The sequence below is a fragment of the Martes martes genome, assembly GCF_963455335.1.
Source record: "Martes martes genome assembly, chromosome: 1".
NCBI classification, from domain to species: domain Eukaryota; kingdom Metazoa; phylum Chordata; class Mammalia; order Carnivora; family Mustelidae; genus Martes; species Martes martes.
This window is the reverse complement of record NC_137888.1, coordinates 67,190,861-67,206,841: the sequence shown is the minus strand read 5'-3', so window position 1 is coordinate 67,206,841 and position 15,981 is coordinate 67,190,861. Positions and strand designations below refer to the sequence as shown.

General features: G+C 41.7%; 1 protein-coding gene across 1 annotated transcript in view; it reads right to left on the bottom strand.

Annotated features, from left to right (window-relative positions):
- Positions 1–15,981, bottom strand: part of ZBTB38 (zinc finger and BTB domain containing 38) — a 137,149-nt gene that overhangs the window by 57,229 nt on the left and 63,939 nt on the right. The window contains exon 5 of the mRNA XM_080822479.1: positions 2,773–2,838. The gene's annotated coding sequence lies outside the window, so the exon portion shown is untranslated. The remainder of the gene's footprint in view (positions 1–2,772; positions 2,839–15,981) is intronic.

Genomic DNA, 15,981 nt, shown 5'->3' with positions numbered 1-15,981 from the left:
ATCACAAATGCCTGGCTCATTATTTGCTCAAGAGTGAATGACAATTAGCTTGATCCCTTGCAACTGTTAATGCTACTGATACTGAAATAAACAGGCAAGACTGAATCAGGTTTCCGACATTTCCCTTCGGTTTAAGATCTTCTGATTGATGCTACATTCAGAATGTTCTTAGTCATTTTTAGTCACAAACAAGAAGGAAAATGGCCCCCGAACAGCCCAAAAAAAAAAAAAAAAAAAAAAAAGGTGTTGTCAGGAGGGATATTTCGTGGCAAGCCCAAAGAACGAAATCACTATGAGATGAATCACGATCTAATATCATTGAGCCAGAGAAAGACTCCAAACAAAATATTCACGTTGGCCTCCAAACAACACAACAACAGCAGCAACAAACCTTTAGCCCCAAAGAGGTTTGACTTTGCACATGGTGCTTTGGAATATTAGACCAACTGCTAGACTAAAGCAGCTATTTACACAGATGGTCCTGAGTCTCGATGTTCTTCACATCGGAGCAAACCTCATAGAGGTTTCAGGTTTGCCAGTATCTTCCTCCGAACATATCTACAAAGACGTTCCCACAAAGGCTCCATGTGTACTTCTCATTGGGGGGGTGGGCTTGGGCTTGGGTCCTTCTCTACCGAGAGCTCTGAGGTTACCCATGGGGGGACCAGGGAAAACAAGAGCACAAGCATTTTCTGATTCTGAGAATTCTGAGATGCCTTTTGTTTCACTGGCGCTGGTGAACCAGTGATAATGAAACTACACGTCTGTACACAAACCTTGACCAGCATTCTGGAGCACGTTACAAAGAAAACCTTAATTTTGAAAGTACTGAGCACAAAGGAGGAAGCAAAAAGCTCTCCCTGTGCAAGCTTTCTCTATAAAGTGTAGAAATATGGCTTAATTTTTAAGGCTTGAAGACCGCCTTTAAAAACATCTAAAACCAGTCCAGACTCTCTATGAGAGGGAAAAAGAACTGGACAATTGTCATTAACCATTTGTTTCTTTTTTAAAGACAATCTTTTGCATATCTGTTATATTGCATTTTTAAACAAGATTTGGTTACCAAGGAAACAGGTTCTGGCCCAGTGTTATTTGAAACTAAAATATATTTCGGAAGTTAAGCTCAAAGGAAAGAGCCCATGAAATTATTTTGAAAAGTGCCAGAATTTGGTACTTACAGAGCCACAGCTGTATGGTCTGCAATGAACCATTCTAGGGACTCTTTCTCATTCAGTGAAGCTCTTTATCTTCTAACAGGGCCATCTACATTTAATACTCCCCCCTTCAAAAATTGTAACTCCTCACCTCTCTGAATAATAGATACACAAATAGCATATTTATTCTTGTATATTATCTAAAATTGACTTTGGAAGCATGTAAGTTTTTATTTTCATCTTTCATATAACACGTTTAAAGACCGCTTCTTAAAATTTAAATATTTTAAATGTTTCTTATTAAGCTTGTTTGCGCTCTTTGAAATTATCTCAAGAAACCCATTTATTTTTAGTTTCAAGCTAAAATGGAGCTGAATCAACAGACTTTTCAAAAAAATTCTTTTGTTGTTTAATGGCGCCACACCTATCATATAGATGATTTTTTAAAAAGGAATTATCTCACTTTTATGGCAGAATCATTTTGTGAGTTTATCAAAGCTATATATTTATATAGTATCTGAATAGGAAAGCCCATCCAATTTAATACCCTCCCTCCAAAAAATTACAGCTGTCTTATTTAATGTTTGTTCCAAAAGTCATATTTTAATCCATCTCAAATTCTTGCTGCATGGCTCAAAAAAATCTAGAAAACATGCAAATTTCGACCTACCTGTATGTATCACTTAATGCAGTGCTAGCATGACAAGACACTCAGCCATTTTTATGTAAAGCGATGGAGACCAACTGATTTCTCCGTCTTCCTGCTCACAAGTTTTAGATGCAATTGTCACACACACAAAAAAAATCATACGCAGAACAGCTTGAATGTACTGTGATCACGAGAACTGAATTTATCAACAGGAAAACAGGATTGAAAAAAAGAAGTTTCTCATCCAAGGTTTCTCTGAGGCTGCAACCAAGGAGGTGGTGTGCTGAATTTTTTTCCCTTCCTCCTCTGAGAGTTCAAAGCCCGGAGCTGACCACTGCAAAGGCCACTGTCACATTTGCTGAAAATCAAACCACTGATACCAGCACTGAAAATACAAATTTGAGAACCAAGTTGTCTGCACACCATGGAGTGCATAAGAGTTAAAAATAGATTCCACCTTGCCTCCTACCTGCATAATAAATATGTAAGTTTCAAGTGTTTAATTTGATATTCACATTAATTAACAATACAACATACATTATTTAAAAGACAGCAAATGCAAGAAGAAAGGAGAGACACCATCTGGTAGCAGAGTTTTGTTGTTGTTTTTGTTTTTAGGTTTGTTTTTTTTTTTGGCTTTGTTTAAAAAAAAAAAGGTAAAATCCTATTTTGAACGTGATGAAAAGCAAACATCCAGAGGCAAATGAATCGGAACTGAAAGGTGATGTTGAAATATCTAAGGCTGTAATGAGGCAAAAACAAGTCTTCGCTACCAGATGATATGGCATACCGAGCATTTACATACTCACATCTGAAATACTAGGCAACGTGTAATGAATTCTATACACAGCATGCACACACAGCAAAAGCACGGCTAATCCTGCCTGCCATCTTAGGCTCGCAGAAGCAAGATACGCACTGCATGCAGCACACGAGCACTGGGGAAGGAGGAGGCAAGGGACAGCTCACCTTAAATGCAGTATCTGATTAATGTTGTAAGTGACATTGCATATCAGCCTCAGAGTCTTGGTTCAACTGGGTAGGAGGGAACAAAGAAAAATGTCATCAACTGGTGATGCAAGATGAGCCCAATCACTAAACACTGTTTAGCAAACTCCAAATTCTGCAACCAGACAGTAGAAGGCATTTCATACACTTGAGCAGAGCTGCTGCACAATGAATGTGTCCTTTTGCTTCTGAGAATCAAACAATCCTTTTGCTAACGAAGAAAATAAGCTGGAATGAATACTGTCATATCTTCTTCTTGAAGAAAGCTTTCAATACAGTATGTATCTGATTGGGGATGCATTTTATAGACTATTAATTTCATAGAATTGCTAACAAGAACAACAAAAAAAACAAAATAAAAAAACTGTTATGCTATTGCAAAGTAAAAAATAATGTTATATAGGGTATAGCTCTTCTAGATTATTTTTCAGATCCTAAGTGATGCCGCCGGCAGGCTTGTAGAAGAATGCATGATCGGGCTGTCTGTATCCGTGCTATAACCTCTAACCACAAGCCGTGTAAATGTATCCTGCTAAATGTATCTGCAGTACAGAATGGCAGATACCTCCTCAGTTGCAATTGTATTAGGATGTGAATGAATTTGCTTGAACTTAGAAGCAAATAAAATCAGTGCAGAAAAATAAATTGATGCTAAATTCCTTTGGATGTAGAGCTGACCACCGTGAATGAGAAAAGCTATCCTTAGGATACTGACCTAAATAATGTTAAGACTTGCAGCAGCATACTTACCGCGCTTGCTCAGAACATAGAACATGCAAAATGATTTTTCTCCTCCCTCCCTTTCCAAAAGCTAAATTGTAAAGTAACAAGACATTAACAGGAATATCAGAAGGCTGTATGTATATGCATAGTACATACTATAAGAGAAGAAATGGTATTGTGCTAAAACGCAATGTTTCTTTGTTTTACTTGGAGGCTTATCTTAGCAGTGCTTGCACGATGACATTGACATCATGGAGGTCAGGGCTGACACTGGGGTGCCATCCGTTTTATGAGTGAAATGTTTTCCGAAAATTAAATTTAATCTACTCAAACACCAAATTTCATGTCTTCTTCAATACCACCTCCCTACCCCCGCTGCTTAAGATTGATGAGATCTAGTTTGGCTCTGTGTAATAAATTGGAATTGCCTTCTGTAGAGAGTCCAATACATAATTGTAGGAATTAATTTTTTTAAACAAAAACCCTCAAGAATTCTTATGCATCCCCTTTCAATACTTCCCATCAACACACACACACACACACACACACACACACACACGCATGCATGCACGCACACACAATTGAAGCTCAAATTGCAATGAAATGTTTAACATGTGGAACAAAAAATGTGGAAAGAGCTGCTTATTCAGGATTTTGAAGAAATGCCTAATAAGCAAATACTGTTTTGCTACAAACCAGTGTCACCATGTCCCTGAAGAGAGGAAAACAGCATTGCTTGCTAGCGAAATTTCCTCCAGAAACTGCCGGCAGGTAAACAGCAGAAAAGCATTTCATTTACCATGCTGTATAAAACAAGAGTCTTTTATTTTTAAGGAAATAGAGCAGATTCTTTTCCACTTTCTTCAGCTACAAAGAAACCATACCCACCCCCACCCTTAGATCTTGGATATAAGCCAACATTTTTATAAAATGCTTATGAGCTTGATTTTGAGTATATATCTACGTTTTTCTTCTTATCTCTCCAAAAGTCTTTAATTGCCTTGTTGTATCACTGAATATACTAATGTTAATTAATTTTAACACGTACAAAACGAATTAATATTTTCTGAGGTTGCTAGCTTCCCAGCGCCTCAATCTTCTATAAGGACTGGCTAAAAATAGCCAAGTTAGCAAAAATATTCAATTTCCCCAGGATTTTTTTAAAGGAGAAAATGTATTCAGACATCTTAACTTAGGTACTAGGTTTCACAACCAAATCTTTTGTTTCTAGCTTTCATTCTATCTCCTTTCCCAGAACCCAAGTGATTTCAGCTTGATGTGTGGAAAGCACCAGCCCACATCTATACCGTGTACTTAGTCTCTGGGTTGGGTTGTCCAGATGGTCAGACATACCTGAACCACACCGAATCCTCTTCTCTTTGGAGCACATCTCTCCCCAACAACTACTCCAGAAATAAATGTGGCTCTAACGGAAACAGTAGCTCCTGGTCTAACACCAGTGGTGGAACCATCTTCCCCACCCCCACAACATTACTCTATGAGCTCTGGTTAGCATTGACACCAACAGAAAATTAGAATGGAGTGTCCTTAGGCTAATTCCTCCTTTTTACCATGGGGGTCAAAAATTAGAGAGACTATCAGGCTGAGTTACAAGGTACCAGTTTAATATACGGTCATCTACAAAGCAGGGTCCTTAGAGTGGGGTCAGAGGAGGTTGAAGTGAACACTGAGGCATTTGATGATATTAGTGTCTGTTCAGATATTCCCCAGGAAAAACATCTGACAATCATGTGAAGATACTCACAAAATATTATCATGCAGGCTAAATATACACTATATGGAATCAACACTGACCACATAGAACCAAGTCGCTGCCTCCTCTGCCTGGGATAATAAATGACAGTGACAAGGACAGTAAGCCATATCAGGCACTCATGAGATGATTGAATGGTGTCATGTCCTCACAAGGACAGGGTGGTGAATGTGGTCAGGTCCCCTCCTGACACTCTTAAACCTGATGCCAGGGCAAGCGGCTTCCAAACCTCCCAGTGGGTTCCTTGTCCACTCTCTGTCAAAATGAGCCGAAGAGCCACGTATTGGTTTATTTTGTGATGTTCTAAAAATGCCCACTGAGGAAACTTGGCCCGTTTACCAAACCTGCTTGTGTTAAACAAATTTGAACTGCAGTTGAAAGCATTCAGATAGATGAGCTTGTTTAGGCAGACATTCTCCACTAGTAAATCCTGTTTTGCACTTAAACACACACACACACACACACACACACACACACACCCCACACTATGCTCATGCCTGAATTACTTAGGCTTTGTCACAACTGCAAGTGGCAAGGGTATGCATTCGTTTATGATTTTTAAAAAAATCATGTGCTACTCATCAACCTCCTCAGGGCATTATACGCAAACATTAATTTAAAAGACAAATCCCTTTTTCAGGATAAAAATTGCAACCTGTTTCTGCCACTTTGAGGAGTCAAGTATAAGGAATCTTAAATAATCTGGCAGGAGGAAGCTAGCGAAGGACAGGACGGACAGGACAGAGGACAGGACAGAACAGAGGCAGCAGTAAGGGGTGTGTCTTTCACTTTGATTAACGCTCCTCCTTGCTCACAGTCTTGTTGTTCTGCCGTCTGAGCTCATTTTATTTTCAGTCCTGTGGGTTAAAGTTAAATTGTACAGCTTATGCAAAGTACATAATTCAAGTATGAACAAAGCTTGGCTCTGTATGTTTAAAAAAAGAGTAAAGTCAGGGCACTGAGTCCCAGAGGAATCCTTGGTTTATAAACATTTGGACTGGTTTGCACATTTCTTTACTCCATTCATTGCATTAAAAATTACAGCTGGTTTCCATTTACACCTAATATGGACATTCTACAGTTGGGCGTAAATTTGTTATCAGGTTAGGCCATTCTAATCTAAATTTTTACAAATGAAAAGTTCAGCAAATATAACATTTTTGTTTAAATTCTTAGAATTAGGGACGCCTGGGTGGCTCAGATGGTTAAGCATCTGCCTTCAGCCCAGGTCTTGATCTTAGGGTCCTGGGATTGAGCCCCACATCGGGCTCCCTGCTCAGCGGGAAGACTGCTTCCCCATCCTCTCTCTGCCTGCCTCTGCCTATTTGTGATCTCTCTCTCTCTCTGTCAAATAAATAAATGAATAAAATCTTTAAAGTCTTAGAATTAAGAAGTTTGGAGACTTTTACGAAGTTATTACATCTCTCTATAATGAATGTAGTTAGCCCTGGAAACAATGTGGTGACTTAATTTATCAATGACTAAAAATGGCTTTGGCTGATATTTTAACTTAAATTTTTTGGAAAGTCCAATGCTATTTCAAACATCTATATCTTGCCTATAGATAGCAAGCACCTATAGCACCTATAGCAAGGTGGGAACTTCTGCTTTCTACCTTGATCAGAGCTAGGTCTATAACAGCTACCATTTATTGAGAACCTACTACATACTCAATATTTTGGCTATATTATATTATTTAATTCCAACCTAATAACCCTTCAGGGTGAGCATTAGTTATCATCCACTTTGAGTGAGGAAATAATTGGGATTTCTGGTGACATAGTACATGGTAGAGTTAGGATTCAAACCTTAGTCTGACCAATTCAAAAGTCTAGATATTTCCACCAATCATCAAAGGATAAAACCTCTTTCATCCACATTCTGCCCTGATGTAGGAATCTTCTTCTTGTGCAAAATCCTGGTAGAGGGGATTCCTCTTCTTGAAGCCAGGCCTAACTGGGTTTACATGAACCAGGCTTAACCTCCCAGCCTCTGGGCATTGTGGGTATCTAGGAGGCCACCAACTGGAGACAGGCTGGATCAGCAGGTGCAAAAGATAAAAAAAGAGGAGGAGCCCATTGGACCATGTTGAAAAGTTAAGAGTAGAAAGCAGACTAACAACTTGGATCAAAGATTTCTTGTAATTTGGAAATGTTTTATGAGGTGAAAGAAGTGGAAAAGCTTACATTTCCATCTGAGCAAAATGGAAAAGCTTACATTCTACCAGGTGTGTTTTCCTGGTACAGATGAGGAAGCTGGGGCTGAGAGGATCTGGTCATTTGCCCAAGATCACACATTTAATAAGTGAATTTGCCCATTTGCTCTATTATATCTAGTTCCTTTTTATATCTAATATATTCATAATTTGTGAGTATATTTGTTATCAGGTTATTAGATTATGCTAATCTAAATTGTCAGTTAAAGAAAAATCAGTGTAACAATCAAGACTGATCTGGTTTCCATTCACAAATAATGTTTTTTGGCCTGAATAGATAAACTAAGTTGGTGTTATGAGTTTCTTCTCCAACATATATTAAAAACCGACTTTTCAAAAGCCTAACGTTTGAGTAAGAGATTTTTCCTCAACCATGGGTAGTGTTTCAAATGTACCATTTTAATGATTAACTCACTCTGTTAGCATCTATACATTTTGCTCCTAATATCCCTTCCAGCTCTGAACAGTTTGTGATTCTAAAAAATCCAGCCTAGCTTGCTTTTTAGGTTGGTTTGGCCAAGAGCTGGACTCCAAGTGTCCTGCCTCCTGGTTACACAGCCAGCTGACTATCTAGCTCATTGGCAGTAATTTTATATGCCAACCAGATGGCTCTCAAACGGGGCTTTCTAATCAGCTCCACTCTGCCTGGGAATACGAGAGGAGGATTAGGTTGCTTGGTGTTCATGAGGCAGTAGAGTGAATGGCTGATGGACGGACAGCACTGAGGAATGTGAACTCTGGGAAGCCTCCAATTCTTAGACATGAGCTGTCTCACTTCTATCCATTCACATCTGTGTAAGAATGGGAAAGGACTGTATTCCTGATGGCAAGGATGAGGCCACAAACCTTGGGGACCACACTGAGGTTACCATCCAGGAAAGAGCTGGAGGGAGAAAGGAAATGTGAACCATGAGGTTTTTCAACAGAGAAAAGGTGGTAAGTGACTTACGGCTGCAAGGGAGACTCTGGTGGACCACGTTCTGCCCCACTGTAATCCTACTAGGACTCTCTTCCGGGAATATTCTCCACACGTCCCACCATCATTTTGATATCACTGCTTCGACTTTAACAACAGAATTGTTCCTGATTTTATTTCTCAGTGCATTTGTAATATAGCACCAAGAAAGCCCTTGTGAGCACATGGAGATCCAGAGCATTCCTGCATCCCTAGTCACACATTCATTTGTGGCCACAACTGCTTGCCACTTCCCAAGTGGAGAGCCAGTAGGACAACAAGATTTTACTAGATCCTGCATTGGCAAAACACGTATTCAACAAGATGGCTGAGTTTCTTCTTTCTAGAGAGACTGGGCAGTAGGGTGAAAATGGAGTGTGGGACGTGAATCAAAGTGGAGGAGGAAGAATTCTTACAGATTGGTAAAAGCTTCCCCATTTGAGAACAGAATCCTTTCCTGATATCCTTTCATCCTGGGCAGCAAATACTGCAAGGCTCAACCTGGAACAAAATCACTGGCTTTCTCTTTTACTGGATAAATGACACAGCTCAGAGAGGCTATGACAGCTATGACTGTGGACCTCAGCTCACCAGAGCAGTTTAACAAACCTCAGTGAATCTTCACTTCCTTCGGACTGAAGACAAAAGCAGAATGAGTTTTTGTTGTATTGAATTATCTACCTTCATCGCGTCTCTGGCTTGCTTCCTACAAGATTTGTGTGTCTTTCCCAGCACCTAGAGCACCGTCTGGTGCAGTAAAGAGGGCTCGTATGGGTCTACTCACCAACCAACACCAAACTGGGAGTCCACTTTCTGCTCCCCCTACTACCAAGGGAATCTTTAGCTTTGTCTCACAACGCCACTTCCTAAATAGGAGAACTTGCTCCATGAACTAAGGGATGGACCTGGGGCCTGAAAATACCCATGGAAATCTTTCAGGTACTTAATCAATTGTTTATGTAGGGGAAGTTGTCTGGCAAGCAGACTACAGGCTTTGTTTAAATCTGTTCCTCCTACAACAGGGAAAGGGGAGACAGGGATAAGAGTGGTCTGACAGCAACACCACTGCCTCCAAAACGGGCCTCAGCATTGTCAAAGCACGTTTCATAGAACTATAGGATGGGGAGGTACTTTGCAGGATGCCACCTCAACCCTTTCTTGGGGGTGAAGAGAATCAGGTTCAAAGACAGTATTATATCTGAAAACCTCAAGCAACCAGGATAAAAGTCCTAGTCCTTATTTCTAGGATTCTGCTCTTTGTAATGCAATGGACTGGATCAATCAATAAAAAAAATTCTAAGATTTCATGTAAATAGGTACTTAATAAATGGTTATAGAATAAGCAAATTAATGAATAGATACCAGGAACAGGGCTTATAACTTGTTTCTCAGTTCCTCTCAGAAGAAAATGTTATAGAACGCTTTAAATTTTTTATGGTCAACTAAATACAAGTTTAAGCAAAAGAGTAAATATTGGCCAACATATCACCTGAGACCAAGGGTCACTTGAGAAGTATCAGAGGAGGAGGCTTGATTGCTATTTAAGTCAATCAGATTAAGTTTAGATAGCTGAAGTCGCCTTTATCCTATTTGGTTTGCAAAAAGAAATCTCATGAGTTAGCATAAACAGCTAAAAATAAGTTGCAGGTTTCATTTTCCGTTGTTCAGTATGGTTTTGAAACCAAAAGGTGCAAAGCTAGGAGATTCACCAACGCCTACTGAAGATCAACAGTTCAAACTGTCACCTTTCTAGCACTTTGTCTTGATCTATAGACCCCCGCCAGGCCCGAGAATGGTGCACCTATGTCCTTTCTCACTGTGGTCCCTTGAGATGAGCCCCCGTTAAAAACACATGGCAGGAAACTGGGGGCTGAGGCCAGTCCTGAGGGATAGTGGCTTATGTGTGAGTGTCTTGTCATATCCGGACAGGATACCACGTAATCGGCCCCGTATGCTCAGCTTCCATCTTTGGTGATGCTGGGGACCCCTCCCGCAAGGGAGTAAATAATGCTAGAATTTCATGAAGATGGGGTCCTTAAGGTTGTGAGCATGGAGGACCCCTTGACCTAAATGCCCATGGCCTTGTGCAGTTCCATACTGCAAACCCAAGCGGCTCACCCTAAATTTAATTTCAAAACTATCCTTCCCACTGCCCAATCCGGCAAAAAGGTGTTTGACAGAGGTGTAAACGCTTCAAAGGGAAGGCAGCCGTCTCCCATGGCAGCATTCAGCTGTGGCACAAGGCTCGGGAGAGCAGTGCGGCTGTAAGCAACCCCTCAGCTGAATGAGATCGAAAGGGGGCAAGGAAGGGTTAATCTCCTTCTATTAGAGGAGGGGCCATTTGGCAAAGGTGAAGAGAGTAATCTGTATGAAGAGCAGAGAAGACAAAGAGCCATTCCAGAAAAGAAATCACTGTGTAGGGGAGAGAAGGATGATTTGTCCTAGATTTTCACCGTGAGACCATTTCTTAGATCTCTGAGTCTTTACCTCGCTTTGAAGTTACAAGTCTCAGGAAGGAGAAAGGGGGCATATTCACAGTTAGTACTGGAATACTTGAGCTTTGATTCCATCTGAGATGGGCTGTCTCTGGAAAGCAGAGGTCAAGGCCGTAGAAGCCTACTCATAAATTAGAAAAGTGGCAAAAAAAAACCAATAGGAGTTGCTCATAAAAGAGAGGCCGGTGGCTAAATCCCCCTTTCTTGGGGGTTAGGGAACACTCCCCCGCCTTTTTGTTAAACTTAAAAAAAGTTTTTAGAAGTTGTTTTTAATGACATTTTTTGGAAATAGTTTGAGTCACAAAAAGTTGCAAAAATATGATAGTAACTATGTAAGTTCATCCAGCTCCCCCTAATGAGAATATTTTAAACTAGCCTATATAGTACCTTGTCTAAAGCGAGAAACTGACATTGGTACAATATTATTAATTCAGATGTGGGCCTTATTTGGGTTTCACCAGTTTTTACCTGCTCTGTGTGTGTGTGTGCAGTTCTATGAAATCTTATCACATGCATAGATTGGAGCAGCCATCAACACAACCAAGATCGAGAACTACGCCGTCCCTACACAGAAATCTCATGCTAACCCTCTTGAGTCACATCTTCCTCCAGCACTAACTTCTGGGACTGATCTATTCTCAATTACTATAGTTTTGTCTCTTTGAGAATGTTATAAGTGAAATCAAATAGTATGTAACCCTTTGAGACTGGCTTTCTTTCCCCCAGCATAATGCCCTTAGATCCATTCAAGTTGTATGTAAAGAATATGTACCCTTCTATTGCTGAGTAGAATTCCATGGTACGGGTGTACCACGGTTTTGTTATCCAGTCTCCCCATGAGGGACATCTGGCTGGTTTCCTGGTTTAAGCTATTAGAAATAAAACTACTATGAATATTGATATACAGTCTCTTGTATGAGCATAAGTTTTCATTTCTCTTGTGTAAACACCCAGGAGTGGGACTGTATGGTAAATGCATGTCACACTCTTTTCCTGAATGCCTGCACCGTTTCTGTTCCCACCAGCGGTGCAGAAACAATTCAATTTCTCCAAATCCTTGCCAGCATATGGGAACATCGGTATTTGTCATTTTAGCCATTCTGATAGATGTGTAGGGATTCCTTCTGCTGGTCCAGTCAAGATGGTAGTCAAGTGGTGGGGGGTGCGGCTTCAGAGTTTGGGTGTTGAGGCTTCAGATATCTCTCACTGTTCCAGCTTTCCTAATACTTGTCTACTTGTCTGAAAATACTTGTCTGGCATTTCAGTGGTGGAAAATGGGGCTCTTCCTATTGGGTGAGACTTTAGGTTGGTCTAGTTGCTCCTGACTAGAATACTAGGACATCATCGTCTGGGAACGCTGGGTTTCTTTGAGGCAGTACATCTTGGCCCAACAGGAAGACTTGGTACCAGCATCACTCTCCCAAGAAGTGATATGAAAGCCATGATATGACAGCCATGGAGCAAAGAGACAGAATTTGCCTGGGCCAGGGTTGTCCAGCAGCTTTGGCCAGAGGCTGTGTGAATGCTTTTTATTCCTAAAGTTAGCTACTCATTAGCAAGGTGTGTGGGGAGTGGACATGGAGTCAGCATAGACAGGGAAGGATGGGATCACCAGTGGCATGTTGTCAGATCACAGGCCCCACTGAACGCTTTCTGCCCTTGGACTTCCTACTCTGTGTATCACCTGTGTTTCAACAGCAGCATGTGGGTGCCTTGTCTGGATGTCCCAGAACTCCAGCATCTACCTCCTGAGGGTTAATCTGGAGGCACTGCTGTCACCACCACATCGACCTTCTTGGCCTAGGGATCCAGGTCTTGCCAGTAATTAGAACTCTAAGTATCAGGAGGTGCCTCAGCCAAGGAATTTGTAAAGGATGCCAGGGAGATGGGCTTTGCATAGAGCCAACATCATAGTGATGACTTGAACTGCCCCATCCATGTCTGGGAAGTCACCCTCCATCTGCTGTACCCCTCATTAAAGGAAGGTTGTGGAGCTTCCCAGAATCCATATTCATCCTGACCCTGGCTCTATGAGTTTGGACCAGAAGGCCAAAAATCAGGAGAGCAGTGATCCTATGTGGGAACAGCCAAGAGATAATGAAGACTCTGCCCAGAAGCAGTGAAGCTTAGTGATCACAGGCAAATTCCCGGGCACCCAAGTATGAATAATGGGTGCAGCAGAGGTGTTCCTTCAGGGGCTGGCTCTTGACCTTCACCTGGTGCAGTCACAGGAGGGAGATGTGGGCTTGGGCATGGAGGAATCCAAATGGTGATTTCTAGAGCCCGCACATGAACTAGGGACCATCAGCAGCTGAGCAGTTTGTGAAGGCTGAATTTGAAAGCAAATGATGTAAGGGAGGCCCTCAGAAGCTGGGCTGGTGCAATGAGGAAAGGCAGCCATATGTCATCAGGGTAGGTGTAGTTGGATTGGCTCGTGCAGTTATGCACACAAGATGGAAGGTCAGACTTCCTCTTAGAAGGTGATCAAAGAAAACTAAATTTGGCTGTTGTTTGTTTACTATGTTCTCTGTTGTAACAGAATTTTCCCAGTTTCCCAATTGCAGGGGCCTCTCCTTGGATCCACTGCCCCTCCTTCGGCCAGATGCTCCTACTTACCTGCTGTCAGAAGGCAGCCCAATGCACAGAACCTCTCCGATTTAAAGAGGCAGGTGCAGCTCAGGGCAGGTACCTCCTCAGACTATGAAGTTACATAATGGGACTCCATCCTTGAGGCTGAATTTTGCAGCTCCCCCTCAAGATCTGGCTTTGTCTTTTTTTTTCCAGCTCATGCCAGCCTTGACCAAAATCTGATCACAATGTTGGTCTCTGCTCTCCTGCCTTCTGACTCTGGACCCCCTACCCCTACTCTGCTCTTATGCCTGGATCTGTGTGGCTACCCTATGTCCTCCTCTGTCCAGCATTAGTGTTCCCACCTCAGGGTTTAGGGCACATGGTGATCTGGTTTTGTCAGGCAACCAGGGTGGGCACATGGCCCCTGCTGGGGTCTGGGCTGCCCACACATGTCCTGAGATATGGCCCTGCTTCTGAGAAGGCAGATAAAAGTTTCCCGCTGAGGCTGAGCCTCACCTATGGAGTCTGTCTTCTCGCTGGTGCCTTGTCTCTGCTGCCACAAGTTTGGGTGGCTCTGGGCCCTTTGTCTACCCAAGTTCTAGTTTTACTTCTGCCACTAAATCTCTGAGTACCACCTGGAAGTAAATGAGCATTCTGGGTCTCAGTTGTTTCATATTTACAGTAAGGGTTTCTGATTCCTTAGCTGACAATCTTTCAACTTTACCATACCATGATTAAGGAAAAATCTAAAATTCGGAGGCCAAATAAAAGCCTTTAAGTTAAATTCTGGCTTAGCTATACTATCTCAGGGTTCCCAGTTTGTGGAAATGAGTGTTTATTGAATTGAATGCGACGTATCCACAGTTCTCTGGCTTTAACATGCATAGGGATTAGGAGGGTATGTTAAAAAGCATATTCTTAGGCTCCCTCCTCAGAGCTTCTGATGCCACTGGGGTCTAGAAGCATGAGTTTTAACATGAGAAACTGAAGGGGACTTAGATTTTGAAATAGACACTGGTGTCTTTTTGGAGGCTAATTTACCAGTGTGCATTAGGAACCTCAAAACCAAGTCATTTGACCTACTGATTTAATTCTAGGAATTTCCCCTAAGATGTGCACAAAGATTTATCTACAAGAATGTTTACAGACTGATAACAGCAGAGCACTGCAGACAGTCAAAATGCCCATCCAAAAAAAATGGATAAATTAAGACAGATCAGTGCAATGGAAACGCAGCCATTAAAAATCAAATTTTCATAGGCCATTTAGTGACTTGGAAAAATGTTTACAACATAATTGTAAGTAGGGTGAGAGAAAGCATATAAAATACCAAAACACAATGTCAAATAATTCGTGTGTGTGTATATACATACATGAAAAATTGGAAATAAATGGATCAAAATGTTAATACAGAATTGTTGCTTGGTTGTTGGATTATAGGAGACTTGTTTTCTCCTTGATATTTTTCTGTATTTTCCAGATTTTGTACAGTAGGTAGTTAGGACTCTTTATATCTGAAACACAATGATAAATATTTTAAAAGAAACAAAAAAGGAATTTGCCTCATGTAGAGTGAAAGGGAGGGAAGAGTGGCGTTTTAGGAGGAGTATGGTTCAGACTCAGTCTGGTACCTGGGGTGAATTTTAAGCTACATTCTCTTTTGTGAAATACCTTGGTATAGTTGATGCCAAGGAATTTGGGTCAGTGAGAAAGTCCTTTCACTAGATACTACCTTCCCACTACATCCAAAGCTAACAGACTACAGGATCTGGGACACAGAGGGGAGCTCACACTTGAAAGGACACCTTCTTTCCTGCTCTTCGGTTGTATGCTTGTTGACTCTGTGTGTAATCCCCCGCCCCATAACACCAAGGAGATGGCTGCCCTCAGGATTAGGGGCTTTGGGGCAGGCAATGGACTCCAATCTCATTTGGGAGACACTACCCAAGCACAATGCTTCTGTGGACTGGTTTCAAGGCCTCCTTCGGCCAGTGCACTGGGAGCCCCCTAGAATGCCAGGAAACACTGTTTTTGCTTTTGGATTTTTTTTTTTTTTTTTGGCAGAGAGATGCCTCAAACCCATCCTCTCTCACAGACTTCAGTGACTGCCATTCCCCCCCCGCCCCGCCCCAGGGTCAAACCTCTCTCAGAATAAGACTAGAATCCTCTCAGTTAGGCTTCTGGCCTACAGTTAAACCTTTCAAATGACCTTGAAAATTTTACACCACATGCTGTGGCTAGTTAGGGAATGGTACTAAGGACCTCAGAGGAAAGTCAATTTAGAAAGACAAAAAAAAAATTGGGGTGCCTGGGTCGTTCAGTGGGGTAGGTGGCTGCCTTCAGTTCAGGTCATGATCCCAGGGTCCTGGAATCGAGCCCCAAGTCAGGTTCCCTGGAGTCAGGCTCCCTCTCCCCTGCTGTGCTCTCCCTGCTTTGC